The 21,704-nt window shown below is 39.9% G+C and overlaps 1 protein-coding gene across 1 annotated transcript in view; it reads right to left on the reverse strand.

Annotated features, from left to right (window-relative positions):
• Positions 1-2,358, reverse strand: part of slc7a14a (solute carrier family 7 member 14a) — a 41,218-nt gene extending 38,860 nt beyond the window's left edge. Inside the window, exon 1 of the mRNA XM_072364988.1 lies at positions 2,157-2,358. The gene's annotated coding sequence lies outside the window, so the exon portion shown is untranslated. The remainder of the gene's footprint in view (positions 1-2,156) is intronic.
• Between the last annotated feature and the right edge of the window lie 19,346 nt (positions 2,359-21,704).

The following is a 21,704-nucleotide window of genomic DNA, read 5'->3' on the forward strand; positions in this document are numbered from 1 at the left end:
ACATGATCATTCTTATAAAAGCATGAAAGTATCCCTGGATTGTTCCGATACTTTTGTAAAAACACAAAATGCGTTGGCTGCTACGTGATCAGGTCGAGTAAAACACAACAATGCTGTAGCTGGCAGCCTTTTGCATATTTCTTTTTTTTTCACATGAAAGATCAAAGATGAATTTGCAGTTTAATATACAGTATGTGGTTCCAAAAATACATTTATTGTATATAAACACATATAGTAAATACCTTGTTTTTGTACAATGTATTAACCTTTTTTCATGGAAACATACAGATACTCAGCAATATGATATCAAATGTTTTGGATGAATTAAAAATGGAAATTTGATACTCAATCACAAACATCGGTGTAAAAAGGCATGTTGATATGACAATGAGCAGACATCTCAGAAATGGATGCTGCACAAGGGCCCCAAAGCAAACCCCCCCCCCCAACCTTCTCCACCCTACATGTGACTCTGTCCTGTGATACCAGGCCTGTATGTCTCACAGCTGTGTGAGAGTTTGTGACAAAATCCAGCTGCTAAATTTGCACAGTTATGTAATCATCTGTTTCTGCTTTTTATAGCTGAGATTTTCAGCATCCTCATAGCCACCATGTTTCTTTTTTCCCTCCTAGGTATCCATTGTATTGTCCAGAACCACTATAGACCTACCAAGACATCCCAGCCTGTCAACTGTATTTCCTGCTTGTATGGATTTGCTGTCTAAAGCTACATACAGAGAGGCTAGAGCAAATTGTCCAAATTGCCTGTTATGTTGTAAATGTACAATTTATTTTAATTCATTAAACCAAAAGTGAAATAAACATCACATCTGCATTGTGAATATGCCATTTTCAAACAAAAAACATCCAGCCTGAAAAACACACCATCCCTTTGGCGGGAAAAAAAAAGAAGGGCTGATTGAATAAAATTCTAAATCAAATTTCCTCACATCAACGTCACTGCCTTTTATTGTGACAAATAGGCACCTGTTGAGCACTGACAGGTCCATCAAGCTTCAGCGTGTTAGCAAACCACCTGCTGACGTCTGTATTCAGCACCACGGACAGCACGTAATAACAGCTGAGTTCGCAAAAGAATTAAAAGAGGAGAGGAAAAAGAGAGACAAGACCTTATGGCAAAATCAAAAGAGAAATAGATAGGGGGGGTGGGGTGGGGGTGTGATCTGGCCATGTCATTAGGGATTAGCCCAGTTCCACAGCTTGAGGCTTTCAGTGCCTGAGTGCTCTCGTCCTCTCATAGACACAAGCACCCTGCAGCACAGTATGTTGTCATAGATAGATAGATAGATAGATAGATAGATAGATAAGATAGATAGATAGATAAGATAGATAGATAGATAGATAGATAGATAGATAGATAGATAGATAGATAGATAGATAGATAGATAGATAGATAGATAGATAGATAGATAGATAGATAGATAGATAGATAGATAGATAGATAGATAGATAGATAGATAGATAGATAGATAGATAGATAGATATTGAATTCTTTACATAAGCTTTTTGAAGTCCTTTTCTATCCCTGTAATTGAATGAAGCTTGTCCATAGCAAATAAACTCTGTTGTATCAAAACATGGGTTGTTCCCTCTCTGCCCAGAGCATAAAGACAGTATGACATCTTTGTTTGCCTCAGTTTCTCTGACACACCTATGCAGCCCTCACAGACACCATCCACATGCTTTCACCTGCTAAGAACAGGCCGTCCTTAATCATATATCCCACCCTGTTTAAGTTGAGTCCCTCCTGTCTCTTCTCTTCCTGTACTCCCCTCCGAACGTACCCTGCTGCAGCTCTAGTCCGGTGGGTGAAGCGACACCCCCGCCCAAAACTCTGTCTTCTCCCTCTTTTTCAAACACACCGTTAAGGCAAGGAGCATATAAACAAAGGGACAATTTCCCGACATCTACGTCCAAACATTACCTCTAAGAAGACGCACGGTTTCTGTCGCGTTATGCGCCATCGTTTGTAGAGGGGAAAAAAAGGAGAACTGCACAAAGGAAGTCGACAAAAAAGGGTGGAGGGAGAAGGAAAGAATGTTGCAAGGAGTGGAATGGGGAGAAGGTGGAGCGGACATCAAGTTTAAAACAAGGACAGGGTGAAGGGTAGAGAGAAGTGGAGAGAAAACACTCACTGTGCCACGGCCGGATTAAAGGATGCCCATGACGGATGCTGCAGTCGGTCACCAACATCAGCAGCAGCATCTCTGGGCTGCGCGGTGCATCAGCGGGAGGCAGCGCAGGAGGGAGGAAGGGAGGGAGAGGCTGATGATGTAAAAGCTTTAAATCATGCAGGAGCCCGCTGCACGACATGTGACCGCTGACACGCTGTATTATTATGCATCCGGTTTGTTTCCTTGCCGGCCAGGACACACCGAACTAACGGGACATCGCAGCTTCAGCCAAGCCCCGTGATTTACACTGACAACAACACGAGGATCATCACCACAACATGCCCTCAATGTCCCCTTAATTCTGTCTACAGTATACACCAATGCATCTTACAACTTATTTTGTGCACCACTTCATATACTCACCAGGGCCCCCAAAAGGAGTTATTTTTGTATTTAGCGAGATATCTAAAGTACAGGCTTGAAGGGGAATAAACGAGTGTTTTGACTCATGGGTTATTTTTTAAAACTATTTATTTTTATCTTGACGTAATTCAACAAAATAACATATTTTAAACATATATCTGTAACACTGATGCTTCGTAGTCGATTGATGTCCTACATCAGAACAAAATCCACTTTGACACCTCCACAACATTTTACTGCACGCTAATAGTTGTGCACCTTTATGGAAGTGGATTTATCTGCAAACGAATTGATCACTTCTTTTACCTCCGCTTGAGACGTATTTCTCCCCTGAGCGTGTCAGTTTGTCTGTTAATGCTCTGTCTGAAATAAATCAATATCCTGGCAAATTGCCACACACATTGACTCCAAGAAATGATCCTCCACAATGCAAAGTGGGTGGCATTGGTCATGTGAAGCATGCCTCTCAACTACAGTGATGTCAGGATTAGATAGTAATTGGACATTTCCTTGTCAGGTGATATATTCCACAGATGTTGTGGCTTGAGGGCATCTTGAAGCACAGCCTTAGTGTTTAACGTACCAAAGGGAAATGCATCCGGACATTTCCAAAGGCAGTGGCACCGAGAGTCATGCAAAGGCCTGGTGCTGAATTATTAATCCAACTGTTTTTTTTATCAAATATTCAGCAGATGTTCATGTCATTTTCCACAGGCCATGTTATTAGTCTATTTCTGTCAGCTGTATTGTGTGTCCATAACTTTCTGCATTTTGCCACATAAGCTGCTCAAGTGAAAAAGCTCTCAATTTTCAAAGAGGAACAATCGTGCAGCCAAAACAAAAAGAATCTTAACTTACACACTTTTAGGGTCACACAGGACAGTGTGCTTCCACAGAGGCTTCTTCAACTCGACAGCACACAGTAACACCACAGAGTCTGGAGGAGAGATCTAAAAGAGGTCACTTACTCGTTGACCTGGTTTCCTCAGCCAACAAGTATCAGAGTAGATATCTTCCACCACACGATCTCAGCCTATTGCAACAAAAGACTGAAATGCAAAAGTAGTAAAACACTTCATTGACTGTCTGCCTAGTAGGACATAACAAAGCAGGGCCACTCTGTGAGGCTTCAGATTTCTGCACGTCAAAGGGTACTATGGGGCTGCAGTTCAATAGATACTCCTCATATTGACTTCTGTGAGGTGTTGTTTTTTTTTAGCCCCTTAAATATAAAAAAACATGAGGGTACACATTTTAAAATGTTATTAAACCAAACAACCTTTGGCTTAACATTTGGCTTGGTTGCTTAATTTTGAATAGGTTAGGATTCCAGAATTCACAACAACACAACACCTGCATTTGTTGCGGTGAGGGATGAGAGCAGACTAACTACCAAAAGCCATTTATCTCCCTTAAATAATTTCCTTTGGCCCACGCCTCCGCGCACTACACACATCACACATTTTAGTTTTTTTTGTGTCTTTCCCCAGCTCACACTGCTTTTCCCGTCACTGTTAAATGTCAGCTACCCTGCAGTCCGGCTGCTGGGTGAGTGTGGGAGTTTTAGTGAGCATGAGTGCGTGTGTGAGAGACAAGGAGAGATGAGTCACTATCACTGCGCCTTAAGCGGCGAGACAGCTGTGAGACCTAAAAGCCACTACCCATAATTCAGTGCTGTCTGATGAGGTCACGGGACTACAGGGCAGGAGTGACCCCCTGTTGTCTGTCAGATCTCAGCATAAAAGAATGAACGCGCACACACAAACACAGATGTCCTGCTTCCTAATGTCAGATAAGAGCAGGGTAAATGCCACTATCACACATTCTCAAGTGAGGTTTACCCATCAATGCAAAGACTCCAAGAGTTGATGGATGTTTCTGTATGCTCAAATATGTCTAGAAATAAATGTGTGCTGTTGCATTTGTCTCATTTGCAAGTGTGAATCTAATAGATTTATAGAAACTCATATTCGATCCTGTAACTATCGTGCCTGCTCATATTTCATCATAATAAATGCTTCACATTAACATGCTATGAAAACTCTGTATCCTGCTCGATAGTCTCTACTCTATCCATGTCAAACCCTTCAGCTCTGCTCTAACAGGCATGTATTATTCAAGAGAAATGTCCAGAAGCAGTCTTTCTTAACCCGCTGGATGGAGGAGAGCTAAGAAGTGGGCTTCTTAAACAAAGGAGCCAAAGAGAAGAGAAAGAGTGCACACACTGAATTAGAGGTGAAAGTGAGAGAAATGGAGATGTGTTGAGAGAAAGATAAAAATGGACAACAATAACAACAAAGAGAGCAGAAAGGATTTGAAAAAAGGGAAATAAAAGGACAATAAAGAATAAACTGAGTGAGCTAGAAAAGAGGAAAAGGTCAAACTGAGTTTTTCTTTATGTACTTTTGATCTGTTTGGCTTTGAAGTTGCCTGAGGACACTGCAGTCCTGTCTTTCTTGAAGTATTTCTGGCTCTCTTCAGCCTTCAGTTCCTGGTTTATAGAATTACACCAAAATATACATTTAATCCATCATCCCACAGGTAGCTTTTTAACAACAAAAGATAAAAGAATGTGAAGAAAAAGAGCTATATTTCATAGGTCCCTACTTAAGGTAGCATTGTACATTCTTCCCATTTTGTTATGACACTTTCTATTGCAAGACGGAATAACGAATCTGTGTTACTCTGAGATGTTTTAGTGCAGAATTCCATTGGTTGGTTCCTTTGGTTGAAGGTGAATGAAGTGAAGTGCGTAGCCAGCACTGGAAAGCAGGATGGCCAGGAGACAAGATGGATGACTAGTGTATCTTTAAACCTGGGCTCCCCTTACTTCTGTATATAGCAGTTAAAATATTGGTATAAGTACAAAAATCTTTGATACATATCATACAGTGATGGGAAGCCATGGAATATCATGCAATACAATATGACTAGCAGCAAAGGACTTCTATTTGCAAGTGTCAGACAACATTATGGAAAAATCTCCAATGAAGTCTGCTTTAAAATCTAATGGGCGTCGACTTGTGCCAGAGAACAACGGACTACGTGCTTGTTTCAGCAGAAGATGCTGACCTCAGAACAGTCAATGCTACGTACTCTAAATACTCCGACAAGATGACAGTTTTGTCTTCGCGCTGCTTTCACAGACCAACTCTGCAGGACAGAGGCATGCCGAAGTTATGGTTAGTTATCCTAAAATGGATGAAAACACTGTCCATAAAAAAGAGGGAATACTATCAGTCACAATGAAGAACACATTCCCACACCAGAGTACTTTCTTTTCCTGAGGAAAAATGCTGTGCAAAAAGCAGAGAGTCCTGCTGCAGATGGAGTGGAAGTTATTTTACCCACTACAGCTCAGCCTCATCTGGCTGTGGCTTTATGTCCATCTGCTCAATAGACATGTACCTGTGGTCCGGCTCAAACGGACAGAGATGACCAACAAACTCAGATGCATCAGCCAAACAGTACGAAAATGAGCTGATAAGCAGTCCTCGCAAGTGAAAATAAAGTAATGCTCGAAGGTCTTCTGTGTCTGAGGATGTAACAGCTAACACAAAGAGTCGGGACTGATTTGAATCAGTGTGACTCTGTGAATACAAGTACTTTCACTTTGACACCCATGTCGTGCTAGATTACATGGTGCCCATTGTGCAGTTGCTGGCAAGGCAACTATTCATATTTCCCACATAAATACAACCCAAGATAAGGTCCGGGTTAAAAAAAAATGTTAAAACAAAACTTTGGAAAATGGAAGTAGCCCTGTGTGGGAGGATGAATAGCCTCAACACCAAAGAAAGAGCAGACATCAGGGAACAGATCTTCCTTTTTGGACTTACACATAAGCTTCATTAAACAGAAACAACAGTGAGCCCTTCTGCATCTTATTAGTTACAGTGTGCTGTCTTGCTGGTAGATGAAGACACACACAAACCTCCTGTCTGTTTGTTCAACATTTTGCACTTTTGCCAACAACTTTATCGCTAGAGTTAACTCCGTTGTCAGATTCTTCCAGCAACTCTGTTTCAAAGAAGCACCTTCAAGCAACATTTGGGAAAATCCCCAGTCGTGCCATATGAGGGAGGGCAGGCTCTCTCCTTCTGCTGGATCACCTCTCTCTGCTTCCACAGGGCTCAGTCGGTGGCAGACAAAAGCCGCAGCTGCACCCTTCAGTTGCTTGCACATGTGCAGGCTTTGCTATGTGTCCTTGTGGCTTGTTACTCAGAAGGAGGCTGTGATCTATGTGAGATAATTTTACAAATAAACAACCAAGGTCACAGTGAAGGTGCTGTCGGTGACTTATATAGACAGAGATTTTGTCAGATGAGGCTGCTGTTATACTATAATGAGATTTCATCTTTAATAATATGTAAATTATTGGGGTTTGGCTTTATCAAGATACATTTTATGTGAGTACAAACAGTTGGAGGGAAGTAAACAAACAAAAGATTATTTCTGTGGATTTCTAAGAAAAAAGGTCTCTCATTGTGTTGTGCTACCTGGCTCCCTCATCTGACAACTGACACCCAAACAAGCCAAAGGAAATCTTATTAAGTCTGTGCAAATCAAATTTTACACGGTCTCGGTAAAAGGACAAACCCAGAGAGGCCTGCGTGACTAATTGGGAGCGCCGCAAGTAAATGCCACCATTTCTGGGGTCTCTTTGAGGCATGTCGGGTCCAGTCCCATAATCCTCTGCGGCTCTTTTGAGGTTATCCATGCCCACAGGCGTTCGCCCCACGCATAGAGTCATTAACGGTGGCTTCCACTGATGCTCGAGCTCAAAAGCTGCACAATTTCTCACAAGCACACTAACAAAAGAAGCCAAATAAACAGCTTCAGGAGGAGGGTACAAACTAAAAAACAGTGTGCATATTTGGGACCAAACCAGCCATGTAGTGCATGTGTCCACATTTTAGATTCATTTTCTCGTGTTGATGAGTTCTTGACATTTCAAGTTGTGATGGGCTCTATTGGACACGAGGGTTGTGTGGTGTGAGTTACAAGTGTGTGTGTGTGTTATGTCAGGTTAATTCTAACTGCCTTTAGCATGGTGCAGATGATCAGTGACACCATGACATCCACAGAGCACACTGGGAGTGTAACTATGGTAACCCTGTGTGTGTGTGTGTGTGGTAGAAACAAATGCATGCACAGGTGTGCATAATTGTGCCAGCCTGCCACTTGTTTGCCATTGAAACACAGCACTTATTTGAACATTACATCATAATCAAATCTTATTTATCAGAAGTGTTCACATCCTTTTTTTATCTGCAATTTTATAGTTTCTTTACAGGCTGCCCGCCTTAAAATCTTTAAACTGTGTTTAAATAGTGATTAAAAGGATGATTATTGATCAGATTCAACTGTAAGTTTTTTAACAATATGACTTTGTTCTATTTATTTTTCAAATAACAGAAAATAGGTAAGTTGAGAGACGAGCTCAGGAACACTTTGCTTTATGGCATGTTAACATTCATTGATCTCATACTACTGCCAATGACCAGATGTGACTGTGTCGGAACTAATGCTACTGCACATGCATTTGTGTGAAACACGAATACTAAGCTCAGTTAGTTAAAAATCTCAAGTCAAGTTGTACTGTAAATATAAGATGCTCAAGATGTGCATTAAAAGCTTTGAAATTCATAGAACTATGGCCGTCGTTGCCTTGCATTAAATGAAACGGACACTATACTGTAAGTAGAAAAGGCTTGATGCGCTGGTTTAATGTGTTAAACAACTGCTACAATTTCAGCGTGTTCAGTGGTTGCCAGTTTTAACATTTCACACAGGAGCAGCTGTATCACAGCCGCCTAGAAATTACCCACAAGATGTATCAGCTTGTATCTGCAGTGTTATTCACTTCTCTGCTTTCCAGGTTAGATATTAAATTGGACAAAATATGGCCCCACCCCCACTCCCTTTATGGTTTGCGACGTGCAGCTTTGCAGCTCAACATAACATTTCATTCCATAGATGCAAGAATGAGTGTGATCACATACGAGCATATCCATGATTTATCCAAAAACTGCCTTTTGTTTGACTTTATGTGACAAGACATGTAGTCAATTTCTGATGAACTCTCAACTGGCTTTACGACACTCTTGTGCTCACGTGCAGCCACGTGATGAAGTGAAGAATTAGAGAGAGAAATGAAATGGTGCAGTGGAGAAAAGATTTTCTAATTTCACAGTAAAGTGTTTTGATATCGCTGTATGACTTGCTGTAATCAAATACAGCTGGAGATCTGGGCTTCCCAGTGTGCACTAGTGTGTATAACTTCAGTCGCTGTAATAAGCTGCAGTCAAATTGCTCTTTCACAGACATAAAATAATCATTTACTCCCTCTGCCTTCAGAAAGTTGGCCAGTGTTCTCTCCTGCCCTCTTTCATTTCATTCTGTTAATATTTTTCCTTGTTTTGTTCTCTCTTCCAAACGTCTGGCCTTCTCAGACCGCACATCACCATGGAGATTGAAGATGGACAGAGGCGATGTTTTTTTACATTTTTTTAATTAAAAATATAGACCAAACCTTGCTGATGCCTTTCCATCATCAAGTTCTCATCTCTTGTAGCTCTTCCTCTGTTGGTCTATGCTTTATTTATGCTTTATTTATTTTTCTAACGCCTCAATCTCATTGCAGTATCTGTCTGCACAAGTTTAATTTGCCACGTCGCCATAGTAGACATCATCCTTCAGTCTCCCTCCACTCAACCCTCTTGTGCTGCGTCTTGTCTCTTCATTTTGTTCTCAGATTGTTGAGATAAAGAAGGATGCCACTCTCCTGTTAATGAAATCCACCTAAGGCGAATGTGACTCATTCAAGTGTTTACCCTGGCTGATGACACAATGCCTCCAACATGCAGCATGTACACACAAAGACACACACACGTTTACACAGAAAATGTCCTTTGTATTGTGAATAAAGGCGCATTGTGATAAAATTGTTGTGGTCATTTGACATATGTCTCTCCAACCAATTGAAGTCCTGCTCCAACATGTGCTGCATCCCCTAATTTTTCCAACTCATTTTAACACCTTCGCACCTCTAAAGAGAAAGATGAAAGGTGGAATGTTCCCGTTATCACCTCTGTCTCTCATACCTGACATACAACGGATTTCCACTTGTCCATCCATCAAAACACCCCAGCCAGATGTAATGCAGTGCTGAGGCTGAGATGCACAAAAGAGATGCTGCACACAAATGTGTTATTTTAAAGAACGAATGTCAGGAAGATTTCAAAAGGTGATTTAGGGAAATTCGGGGGTATTTTTATCAGCAATTTTACAACAGACACAAGTACACAATGACTATGAGAGCTTTTCTTGTTCCCTTTTTACTACTGTTTTGGTCGTGAAAGGCACAAAGCCCTTTTTCCAGCAGCAGGAGTCATATGTTTTTAGTACATCGTTACAAAACAACATTTCAGGTTTAACATTTCAGCTTTTTCAAAATTCATGGAGTTAAAAATAATAACTTCTTGCCTTATGAGGCCTCTTACAATTTTATCTGTGTAAGATGAAATCACTGGGCGTGTTCAATTTTCAGTGATACCTCGATTTGCTTTCATCCTGGAGTGGGGCAGTATCATCCTATCCGTATCATATCCTGTAGGATGTAGTGCTGCAGTCTGTGCACACCTCACTGTGCTTTCATGCACATATGTGTTTCATATCCTGCGGGGAACCAGACTGTTGGATTTATGTTCTAGCAGTATGTGCGCCTGCATGCAAGTTTAATCTGTTAATGTGTTAAAAAAGAAAAAAAAAGAACAGGAGAGCGTGAGTTACAGTGAAAAATCATCACCAGGACTATAAGTAATATGGGAAAAAAAATCTACAGGGTAAAATTATCATAAAATGGCATCTATAACCTACAACATTGAAATATTAAAAGTATTGACTGGATAAAATTGATTACTTGGATTACTATGACACCTGTCAAGAGATGAGATGCTTTACATAAGGCTACAAGTAAGCAGTCAGTGGTGAAGCTGATGTATTGGAATCAGGAAAATGGGAATGAGAATATTAGTAACTCTGACAACAGCTGGTCTTGGGGCTTTGTGTCATATGCAGTGGCTTGTGCTTCTTAAAAATGGTGTAAGAAGGGACAAACACTGAAATGATGCACATGGGCAGGGGGGAGTCAAGCCTGTGTTGTACAATCCCTCTGAAGAGCTAGTGAAGCACAGATTGCTAAAAAGCTTAATGCTGGCTGTGATAGATGTGGGAGAACACAGCTTGTTGTATATGGTCAGGCTCCTCAAATTACATGACATGTAGAACATAGAAACAGTGTGCCAATGCCAGGAAAAGTAACAACCTTTTCCTCCAGACACTTGGTTGCCACGGCGATGAGTCAGTGGTGATGACACCACTGACTCTGTGAAAAGGTTGCAGATTTATTCAATGGGCCTGAGTGACTCTAATGAACAATGGATCAAGATGGCCTGTTTCATTCAAGAAGATATTAATCTAACATGTGACACCTACCTAAACACTGTTGCTGACCACAGTGGTGGTCACTTTCAACATGATATGGCACCCTGCCACACTGCAAAAAGGACAGGTTTTAAGAAAATAACAAAAAATTAAAAGTAATGAATTTTAGTAATGAATAGCACACCATCTGAACGCCTCTTCATGGGTATTTTGGGGGTGTGTATCTTCATATTGTCTTTTATTTACATTTTTGAAGATTATTTGAATTAAAAGCAGCCATTAAACCAGTACTGATCAATTGAACTGTAGTAGATAACTCACACCATATGCAATTAACCCTTAAAAACAATTAACCTAAACAACGAACAGTGTAGAGAACTGTTACTGTAAAGCAATACCTTTAAGAACTCTTTTTTTTTGTCAACGGGGAACAACATGTTGCAGTTATTTAGGTTAATTGGCAATAGGGTCAGTAATGCCATTGCAAACTGAATTAATCACATTTGCACATGTTCGTGGGGAAAATATTATTTGGTCAATAGCCCTAATGTTTTTAGCTTGTATCTGCGGGTTTATGATGCGAGAACCATAGATCTAGGTGACAATGAGGCACATACAGGAGCTGAGATCTTTGTTTTGTAACATTGTATGCATGGTAACGCGCAACCATATCTCAGGCAGCTGGCTCAGCATCAGGAGGTAAAATAGGTATTTGCAATAGGAAGGTTCTTAATTTAATCCCCACATTTGTCATTTTACATGCTGACTGGGGCAAAATATTGAACCCTATCTTGCCCCAAATGTTTTCCTGCATTGTATGTCACGTGGCTTGTAAATGAGGATTTGGGTGCCCGTAACATAAGACAGACAGACGCTCAGTGAGCCTTGCAGATGAAACTTGCATCAGTTTGAAAAGTGATCCTGCCTTTTTTTCTTTGTCTCTCCCTGACTTGAACTTCAAATGACGCCGCATTCACTGTACCTAGGAAGTATGAAACTCTGTTTTGCTTTTGTATTCACATCAAATCTTGAGTTACATAATTGACTGAATGAAGAAATTCAATTCAATTCTAATTTTTGATGGGATTTGTTTGTGTCTATGAAATATTCTCCATACAAATGACAATTCTTCATTTTAGTTGCTAAAATCTTGAAACACAGAGATAGGGAGCTGCAAGGAAATCCATAGTTTGAGGGGTATTTACCGGCTATTGGGCGCTACGTTCTGGCGCATGTTTTTTTTATAATTTAGGTCACACAACGTGACTTGTGACGTGAATGTGTAAATTAATCTAGCAAAAAGTCGCAGCCTGTACTGTCTGTGTTATTTTGACATTTCATTAAGACCTCTAGGGCATAAAAAAGGGCATAATATGTCTCGTTTACATAAATACATACACTGGTGTCATTTTTTTGAAAACTAAGTTAAGATGTCTGATTTAAAATCTATGTTCTCTTCTAACTAACATGAAAATTGATGCCACATCTTGTGTTCGGGTTGCATGTATTTGTTCTCGCAGACACAAAATGGGGAAGCAACCAGAGGTCCAGGACTAGAGTAAATAGACATGTACAACTGCATGTTCAAACACAGAGACGCACGTGCATGCTTTATTGTAATCCTTGAATTACAATATCGTTGCATCGAGGGACCTTTTTTTAAATGCACACATTCACATTAAAGACACACTGTGACACAATAAGAGAAAGGGTCATTGAACAGCTGCCCCTCAGGCCTACATCTACCCTCCCAGCCAGGTGCAGAAGAATAAACAGAGCTGTCAGGATCTCATTACAAGGACTAGAGCCAGACAGCAAACACCCTTTTTCTATTTCTGTTTCATCTGCTCTTGTATCTCACCTCCTTCATTTTCTTTATGGTCCTCCTATGGTTTGTGTCTGCTTTCACATCTTTACAACTCTCTGCCTGAGGCCAGGAATACACTGTACCCTCTTTTAATTCTAAATCAAAGATGTAGAATTTGTGGGAGGTGAGTTCTTCCCTTGACAATCTTGTGCTCAGTTTCTGGTTTAAAAAAAAGAGCACGTCAGCAGCTGCAGCTCAGCACAGCTCTCTGAGCCAACACTGCGAAACATAATCACATGTCCGGTTAGTATTTTTTAACCCGAGGGGGTCACAAGAACCAAAGTTCTTATGATTGTTTAGTCCAGGTTAACAGGAGGGAGGCATTAGGGCTGATGCACTGTGAGGGTTGAAGGTTAAACGTGAAGCAACTAAACACAGAGGTTGACCGGTTTAGACTGGTTAGCACCATTCCTCTGCAAACTAAAGCTAAGAAGCAAGTGTTGATAGTGGATTCCTCACCAAAAAACTACATTTTAGTTTTTTTGCTTTTTACTGCTTTCTTCTTTTTTCAATCATTTTTTCCAACTTGCAGATTCTAATGTTTGCCATACTGTCTGAATTTGCTCTGCTGTATTTAACTGACCGCACTGATCATACGATCTTACGATCAACTGTTGATGGACCCATCTAATTATTTAGGTATTTTTCATTTTTTATTCCTAATGTTACCTTTTTTTGATAATATCACAGTTTACATACTACCGTTGTCATCTGTACTGTTAGTTTACTATGTTTTTACCGGCTGCTGTGACAAAACTATTCTCTCATGGGATCAATAAGGTATTCTTTGCTCGACCTATCTGTAAATGTCATACGTGTGATTCATTGGGGTAAAATATTTCCATTATTGCAGCACTGTCTTCTGATGATGACCACCTCAACCTGGATTGTTCCCTCTCTTCATTTGTTAATCGTACTGCCTGTTGTAGCAGACGCTTCGAAAAATAACTGCTTAAACAAATTTTAAAAAGTTACAAAGTTGGCTTCTAGCGAGGCTGGGATGATGAGATTTTAAAAACATTACAGTAATTTGTGTCAGTGTTTGAGGAAATAACTTACACATATCACAAAAAGACAACTTTGTCATGATATCTTCCTTCCACTTAAATTGAATTAAGTGTAAAACCAGTTCAGCTTTTGCTCCCTCAACATGGACACCAGTCAGACTAATCTAATAAGTCACACAATTCAACTGTTTCATTGGATTTTAAAGCAGGAAATGATTAACATGTCAGAACACAGGGTCAAGTGAGAAGAGGGTGCAGAGAACATCCCTTTTTGTTTCAATACCAGTGCAAGGCTTTTGTGCGCGTGTATGTGGGTGTGTTGTGCAGCTATAAAAGCAGTGAGTGAGTCATCGACCAGGGTGAACTTTGATCAAATCAGTCTTGAAATGGGGGTCTATCTAAATCAAAACCAGATGACTAGGATCAGCTTACGTCGACTGAGACATGACTTGCAGCTCAGTGTGTGTGTGTCCGCACATGTGTGTATCTTTCTATGCCTTGTGTACACAATATCTGCTGTTTTTGGATTAAAAAAAAAAAGAGAAAAAGTACAGTATCTGTTGATTTTATTCCCCAAAATCTGAAGGAAAAAAGTGTTTTTATATGATCAGCGGATATCTTAGAAAAAAAAGTGAGAGGTTTTAGTTTGTACCATTTAAAGGACACTTGGCACAGGCTCAGTTGCCTGGGATGTAATGGCAGTGCTTATATAAACTACACTTTTTCATTTCTCCTTTAAAAAGCCTGAGGCAGGGAATAAAGCCAACATATTGGGAGGCAAAATCCCCCAAGCCTTGAAATCAGAAATATCTGCGGTAAATGTCTCTTCATGATGCCTTTGTGTAGTTTAATCTAAACCAATTACTGTTTCTAAGTCAACAATTCAAGGAAAATTCAGCCGGTAGAGTACATCCCCTGAGATGTTATCTGACATCTCAGCTGAAAGGTCAGTGCCGACGGAGGAATGTTGAGGAATGGTGGTTTGTACATGTTCGCGCGGGAGCATTTACATACAACACACTCGTGCTCGTGTGTGTGTGTGTGCCGGTGTGCCTTTGTAAAATAGCATCTCACAGTCACCATTTTGCTATAATAACATCTCTGTTTTTTGAACATTTGGATACTGGACCAAACAGCTGCCTGATACACATCAAAAACAACTGAGGTCAGACTAGCCCAGCAAACACCCTGCCAACATAACCAGACACACACACACACACGCATGCACGCACATGCACGCACGTAGAAAACAAAAGAAAAGAATGAACAGCCACACATTAGCTATTTACATGCTCTCTTTAACCAAAATACACAGTTAGACCTAAATATATATATATATATGTGGATTTAAAAAATAATCCCAATACGCTTCCATGACACTCAAACAGTAGACAAGCATACGATACGTCCTGCCAAGTTCAGATGTTATCACCACTGCTGAGTGCTAGATTCCTAGTACACACACTTTCCGGACAAAGGAGCATTGTTAAACTGCAGCTCAGGCATGGATCTAATGTCCGCTTATCAGGATCATGGTCTAATTTTCCATATTAAGTAAAAATTGTTGGTGCAATTAAGCCTGCTATTGTAAGAATTCATCAGAGAGTCGACCACATTTCTCTCTCAGCTCCAAACAGGTTTCACCAAAGTCAGGAAAATGTGCAAAATCCCAACTGCTCCCAGGACTGCAGAAGCTCTGATTCCTTTCTGTGTTTTTTATATTTTCTCCTTGAATGTTTTGCCTCGTGGAGACGGAAGTGGTTTTGTGAAACCCCCAAGTGTGTTCACAGAAAACAGGTTTGCATAAGGTTAATCACTTGTTTTGCGTGTGTTGAGGTTAAAATTAAAGCGTTTTCTGATAATAAATATGTGAGAATATCTGTGAACATGCGTGTGTGTCTTCTCAGACTTAACGCTGAGTGTGCACATACCTGCCTCTCTCAGCACTGCGATTGTTCTGCCTGATTAGAGAGTGGTTGGTTTATTTGAACCAAGGAAGGAAGTGCAGTATTCAACTTCTTAGAATAAAATACAACCCTACATCTGCCTGGAATCTCCCATAGCGGCTGAGGGGAGAGGAGCTGGACACTCACATGTATGCCCTGAGGCTCAAAGACACGTACGGCACACCCATACACAGGATGGGTGCAATCCATCTGCTAATAATGTGAGAGTGTGAAGATGCCTGTAGGGGTGAATAACTGCAAGGAATTAAGTTACTAATTTCAAGGAAATTCATTTTAATGAAAGTCATTTCTGAGAATGTTAACTTTCGACTGTCACAGGGAATAATTTAGGGGTTCCATCAGTAACATTCTCACAAATTCTCACAAATTTCCTTGAGCTCTACCAAATGTGATTGCTAGGCCGTGAAATAGTGTGAAACCACACAAGGACAAATGTCTTGTGTGTCCTTATCTACCAGCATCAGACAAAGAAAGGAGCTAAGTGCTCTCATGCTTTGTTTTGATCCAATCTTATCATAAAAATGATATAACATATAGGATGTTTTAAGTCATACAGACTTCAACTCACAAGAATTTAATCCAATCTGCGACGTTTTCAGCATTCCCCTCAGAATTTTTTTGGTAAGATCCTCCAAAAAGGGGTGTCTTCTCAACAAGAAACCTGAGACATTTGCTTCACGTAAAGTAACTTGCACATTACTAATCAGCACACGGATATAGGACATCATTACCAGAGCTATTTCTCAGCCAGTGCAGCTATCATACATGTTTAGACATATACATGATAATACACACATAGCCCTTATTTTCCTTGTATGAATATAACAAATGCCACACACTAAAACGACTAATCGGGGAAAAGATAGCATAGAGTGATAAAGGGAAACAAAAACACAGCAGCATGTTCCAGTGAAATCACCAACACATGTTCAAACAAGGCTGCATTCAGTGTCATTACGGAGCAATTGCAGTTTGGTATCATTTGCTTTCTTTTTTCGGGTTACTTTTGTTCAATTGTTTTCTTTTGGCATGACAACTTGTGGACAGATAAATAATACTTAGCCGTCCTGATGGTTGGGGACTCCTGGCGTGCATAATAACAAAATTAGGCAAAAAAAGGGAAAAAATGAGTAACCCAGAGGGTAATGCTTTCATTTTTAGCCTTTGTACAACTTTTTTCTTCTTGTTAATAATGTGCGTTCTCATTTACCTTTAAAAAATGTGACTCAACTCATACAATAAGAAAACTAATATTCTCACCGTTTATGTTTTTATGCTGGTCTCAATAACCAAGAACAGGCCGCTGTGGTTTAATTGAGTGATACGACGCACATGTTGCCTAATGATAAATCACCTATTGCCAAATCTTGATACCTCCTCATCTCTCAATCAAATACCTATTGTAGAATGTTGTTATGAATTGTATATTTGTAACTCATGTCCCATTAGAAATAAAAAGGATTCAAATACAACATATAATCAGTGATCAGTGTAGGCCAGTTTCAGCAATCGGTCATCTGACCTTATTTTTCATTGTCTGATGTTTCATATGTGGAAGGCAACTGAATGCAAAGCTGTATTTGTGTGTTTTTTAATATTCAAGCAAAACCTTTATTTATTTTTTTTTATCCCTAACACTTGCCAACAGTGACTGATGGGGAAGTGAAAAAGTAAAAAACAGTCGGACAACAATAGGGCGGATGGGAGTCAAACTCAGTTCTCTTGCATGACAATCCACAGTTTATCATCACTATATATCCAATCCTACTTCTAAGTCTTTCTGGACATGTAAAAGTGCAATATCACAATTGTTTTACATCATCCAATACTTAGGCATCTTAAAATTAATACTAGAAAATATAGGTATTTAAAGTTTTTGGAGCCTTAAAAAATATATGTCTTTACCATGAATGTGAGACAGTTCCAAGTAATGCGAAGCATTGGCACGTTGTGATTTTGAAAGGCAAAAGTAGGACTGTTATGATTTTATTGCACTTATTACTAATTTCACTACTTCTATAGCCTAAAACAGCTACGTTCTGCATTCTGTGGACCAACTTAGCTTTTACACATTCTTGTTTGAGACTACACTGCATTCATATTTGGAGAGTAAAATCTTTAATATTAGCTTTACACATTATGTATCCTGTACAATTTTCCTTTACAACGTTTTGTCATTATATGAAAACATTGTGTCCGCATTCCTAAAAAGCTTCAGAAAAAAAACTAAAAAGAGAATCAGTCAAGTATCATATTCACTACAATTCTTGTGCCTCGAATTTGAGATCAGCACCTTAAAGCTGATGTAGAAACAATGGTGCATTTAAAAAAGGCTGATAACGTGGCTCAAAAATCACATTAAAGATGTAATGTGAGGATTGACTTATTGAATAAGAAGCGTTGCTCAGGCAGAAAGAGAATTTAAGACTTTGCATGGCCTTGGCTCGGGTGGAAGACGACTCTCTTTATCAAAAGTCTTGCATCTATCCGGTTCTGTCGTCCCTCTTTGCCCCACGAATGCTGATTTTTGTTGGTCTTTGTTCTATTTCAACATAAATCACAGAACGCGGAAGTTCAGCTGCAGCAGATGGTGTGGATTTTATTAGCCTAAAAGCTTGGTGTTTACAGTGTGCCAAAAGTTTGTTTAAACTCAGGCTAACTGCTGAGAGAAGAAAGCAACAAAGTAGAAATTTAATTAAATGAGAAAAAATTTGAAGAAAATTACGTTAAACGGTCTTTACTCTCTCCAGGGACTCCTTGCTCTGTCTGCTTATTAAAATCCAGACATAAACCTGGACTAAAGTAATCCATTACACATCAGAACATAGTGACTCTGCATGGGATTTAGGGTGTGCACTGATGCTAATGTATGATGTGTAAATGAGCAAATTACTCAAAACAAAGCTTCTGCGAAAGAGTTTGTGCATAAACCTGCATGAATGCATGACTACGGTAGACAGCGGGGGAGAGCTGGGAGTGCTGTGAACACTTCTGTATATGACGAAAATAGGTTTTTACAGGGATGGGGGCAGTCTTTGATCGTATATAAAAGACAGCCAGACATGGGGCAAGGAGAGAAGATGAACCAAGTAAAGGGAAGGGATAACAAAGAAAAAGTCAGAGGCCCAAAGTAAGCAAGACCACCAGTGGACTCTATGATCTAGCCGGCAACCATAATGTTTCTCTGTGTGTGTGTGTGTGTGTGTGTGTGTGTGTGTGTGTGTGTTCACTGTCTCATACTTTCTCTCATGCGTAACCGCTACACAGTAGTGAAAAACATGTTTTGGATTTGGGTGTTATGTTCATGGTGAGCATGTTGACATAAGCACATGCACACACACTCTGTTCTACAAAAACGCGCGCACACACACACACACACACACACACACAGACAGACAGACAGCACCGCTTCACAAATAAAGGAATTATCTGGCCTGACTAAATGCGACATTCTTCCAAAGTGAACTGTTTCCCCATTTTATTGATTTCCTACAACCAAGCTGTTCTGCTTTGTTAATCTAAACCAGTCAACTATTATCAGACATTTTCTGCTACTCTACTCCTACAAATGGCACAGGTTTGCGTTTATATGCTAGATAGAGTGTCTCCCTGACAACGTTGACATGTGGTTAGCTTTGAGAGAAAAAGAACAAGAACAAAGCACATATGTTCTGCATAATGATCCTTTTCTGCTGGGATGTCAGACCTCTAATGTCCCTTACATTTCCCCTTTGTGACATGTCCAATGTCATATAATTCAATTAGGTCTCTCACACACCAGACAACAAACCCCTTGACATTTTCCCCATCTTTCACAGACCCACTCTCTCATCTCATGGCTCTCTCTTAACCTCACAATCCCTTCTATCTTGGACTTACTAAATCCCATCCATTGTCTGTAACATAGTCTTCTCTCACACTCAATCTTTCAGCAAAATTCGCAGGGTGCTTTGTTGGCTCGAGAACTGTCACAGCAGAGGATAACAAAATTAACTGCAGCTATAAGAGACTCAATATCACAAAGAACTTTTATTCGAGATACAGTTTCTCGTTCTTTTTTCATTGTAGTACCCATCCTTTCCTCTCTGTATCTCATTTCACAAAGAAAGCTCTGACTTTGGAGGCTAAGGACAGACCTTTGGACAAAAAATACAATTTCATTTCCAAGGTATCTGCAAGGATTTAGCCCCAGTTTTTCAAGGATGATGTCATGTTTTCGTAGTCATCATGTGCATTCTTGAGTCCTTTTTTATAGTTAGATTAAAATTCTAAAAATATGTGTCCAGAAACAGCATTTTCACGAGCAAGCTACATCTGATAAGTTCTTCTATAGGCAGTTATCATACAGCTGGAAAAGCTGATATCTCTGGCCACAATATGAAAAGCTGTCTTTCTTTAAACCAGACAATATACAAAAAAATATTTTGAGTGGTTTTCTCTGCTCCCAAGGACAATAAAAAGAAAATTAAAAAAGGATGCTTGTTCCTTTTAGCCTAGCATACCAATTGCTCAGCTGAATCTTTTCAACGTATAAATTGGCAAATTTCAAATAGAACACATTATTTCAGCTACTTTAGCCTGCCCGTTTGCTTCCTCTTCCAAAATTCTCCATTTCATGCGGTATCTGATCAGTGTCGTGTCTGTCATCTGTGCCTGTTATGCTCTGTTCCTCGCAGATGTTTGCTGCTGCTCCATATATGCACAAGGAAAAGCAATAAAATCCCAGAACAAAGCCATAGTGGGTTTTTAGTAAAGTGGTTGAGTAATTTTTCATCTCACCAGAAAAAGTCAGGTCTGGTCATCTGTGCTTTAGCTGCTGTTTTTTTTTTTTTTTTTTAAATGTCCCTTGTGAGTTCTACAACTTCACATACGTGGAACACTAAATTACCTCCCCTTTAAATGCATGTTGCCTTAGCTCCTGCAACCACAGGTCTTGCTACATTCTCAGGAATTATTGTCTTAAGGATTCCTCAGATTGCTGATTCGGTCTTTCAACAATGTACTGTACGTTTGGTCCAAATAAAAAAAAAAACTGTTCGAACAAGATCACAGAGGCTAGAGGACAAGATACAATATCAAAAGCTTTTAAACACGTGTTGCTTTGCAAGCAAGTGTGTATCACACTTCCAATCTGACTCCCACATCTGGAGTTTTTCACCATTGTGGGAAAAAGACAAAGCTGCACAGACCTCATCAGAATGCTGACCTTTAAACATGTGTGTGCATGTGTTTGTGGTTTGGATTGCTTCAGCACCCTCCTTAATGTTTATTATTGAAAACAGTGAAGAAGAGGCTGCTCAGTAACCTCCAGCTCACATAGGCGCACACTCTGGCTGATATTTATTATTGGAGGCAGACAGATTGGCAGCTTAACAATAAAGGACAGAGAGCAGATTTCCAATCAATGTGTAGCTTCCACCCTTCCCACTGCGAGGACAAGGCTATGACAGATTGTACATTAGCATGCTGGTGGGTGCGACCAAGCTCACACACAGACGTCCACACAGACTCACAAATGGAACAATAGAAGCAGCAGGTCTCGGTCATCAAATGGCAACTTCCATTGGATCTTTCATGCCCCAGCCCTGCCTTAAACGAGAGAGAAGTTGCTGCTCTCCCACACAGCCCTAAATCACCGTTTTTATGTTTTAATGATCGGGTTTATATTCTGTAGCCTAAACACAAGGAAATGATTTCAAAGGAGGGACGAGGAGAAGAAAGAAATTTAGTGTTTGCACTGATTTTCAATAGTGATCAATAAACACTGACTTGAAATTACTAATATAATCCACAAACAACTCTTGAAATACTAACAGCCAATATACACTCTGCCTTTGCCTCATAAACTACTTGGCAA

Source organism: Leuresthes tenuis, unplaced genomic scaffold (assembly GCF_036924035.1).
Source record: "Leuresthes tenuis unplaced genomic scaffold, fLeuTen1.0.hap1 SCAF_15, whole genome shotgun sequence".
Lineage (NCBI taxonomy): Eukaryota > Metazoa > Chordata > Actinopteri > Atheriniformes > Atherinopsidae > Leuresthes > Leuresthes tenuis.